Source organism: Oryzias melastigma, linkage group LG20 (assembly GCF_002922805.2).
Source record: "Oryzias melastigma strain HK-1 linkage group LG20, ASM292280v2, whole genome shotgun sequence".
Lineage (NCBI taxonomy): Eukaryota > Metazoa > Chordata > Actinopteri > Beloniformes > Adrianichthyidae > Oryzias > Oryzias melastigma.
In genome coordinates this window covers 24,600,980-24,602,563 of record NC_050531.1, presented here as the reverse complement: position 1 = coordinate 24,602,563, position 1,584 = coordinate 24,600,980, and the positions used below count along the sequence as shown (strand labels likewise).

At 35.4% G+C, this 1,584-nt stretch overlaps 1 long non-coding RNA gene across 1 annotated transcript; it reads left to right on the top strand.

The window, feature by feature from the left end:
* The first annotated feature begins 540 nt into the window (after window positions 1-540).
* Window positions 541-1,332, top strand: LOC118600228. The gene is made up of 2 exons (XR_004949835.1): window positions 541-776; window positions 1,199-1,332. It is a non-coding gene; the product is annotated as an uncharacterized LOC118600228 (long non-coding RNA).
* The last annotated feature ends 252 nt before the right edge of the window (window positions 1,333-1,584 follow it).

The following is a 1,584-nucleotide window of genomic DNA, read 5'->3' as shown; positions in this document are numbered from 1 at the left end:
CAGGAACAGTAGTCTGCAACCTGCAGCTCCAGATCCACATGTGTCTCTTTTTTCTCTCCATGGTGGATCCTTGGCCAAACATAGAATAAGTCATAGAGACTGCTGATCCAGACATGTCGACCGTCAGAGTCAGCAGCTCCTGATAATGACTGTCTAACCAAAACTACCTAAAGAAAACAAATAAACAAAACCTGAAAACTAAGACTACCAAGATCCAACCCCAAACTAAAATAACAAAACCCAGCAGAGTAAGACTGCTGAGGACAAAGAGGAGAAAAAGAACAACAACAACTAAAGAAGAAACCTTATGGCCAACCCCCAACACTGGCAGGCGGAACGTGAGGCCAACCCGGAAGTAACAAAACGTTGCAGTACCGGCACTGACCAGAGAGGCTGGTGCTTAGAGTGAGCAAATTCCCATAGACTCCCATGTTAAAATCCTCATTTTCAGCCCTCCAATAAACCCCTTTAATGCCTGGTGCTTAAAGTTTTTATTTCATCAATAGCTGCATATTTGATCCATGACAACTCTGAGGGGAGTGAATTTTTTTCTAAGTTTGTAATTTTTTTTCAAAACAGCATTTATTTTCGCTTAATGAGGGGGTGCGGCCTTTGACTGACAGGTGATGATCGCGGTGGATTCTGGGAGCTGTGCTCCGGTGTTTAGCTGTCAGATTTAGCGTTAGCATGAGCGCTAGATTTTGGTTTTTGTCCTGCTGCCGTGCTGTAAACTGTTCTAATACGCTCTCTGGGAGTCATCTGGTGTCTTTTCTCCGGTAAGTACTAAAAGAATAACTTTATATTTGCTGAAAATAAATCATTACTGTATATTAGGACTATTTATTTTAGTTCCAGATATTCAATTTTTTTTAAATTCTCAGCAACATTAATATCTATTGTGTTTAAAGTTTAAAAAATGACGCTTTCTCAGTATTTTTTATTGATAGTTCTTTTCTTTAATCACAAAGTTATAACATATAAGGACATGATTCAGATCTGCTACAGTAACACCAGAATCTCTTCATGTGAAGTTCAAATGTGAAGACACAGAAACTTTCAGTTAATAACATATAATTTAAATACTTATTTTTTAACAAATGTTTAAATGTTTTATTTTTAGCTTTGTTCTTGTGATTTCAATGTATATTAAAAGTTTTTTTAATTGTATCTAATGTTCATCTCTTATGTTCCTCTTCAGGTCTGCTTCTGGTGGTGAGCGGATTTATAATCCAAAACAATCCAACATTTACATTTAAAGGCAGTAAAATTCTAATTTTAACATATGAAGATGACTCTTGCTGATGTGATTCAATAAAAATCATGTTTAACATATCTGAGTATCTCTTCTGTTTATTCACTGTTTTAGCATATAGGTCAGACAAAAGGAAATGTGGGTCAAAGTCAGATTGTACAAAATTTATTCTTGAAACAGATGAAATGATCCAAAACATCACAAACATTAATCATTAAAAATTCAGAGTAAGTTTCCCTTTAAACAAAGTAGGGACCTCTTTACACATGTCATGGTTAGAAAGCATCATCTATGACACTACTGTCTGTTTTTTTATATTTAAAGAACCTAAT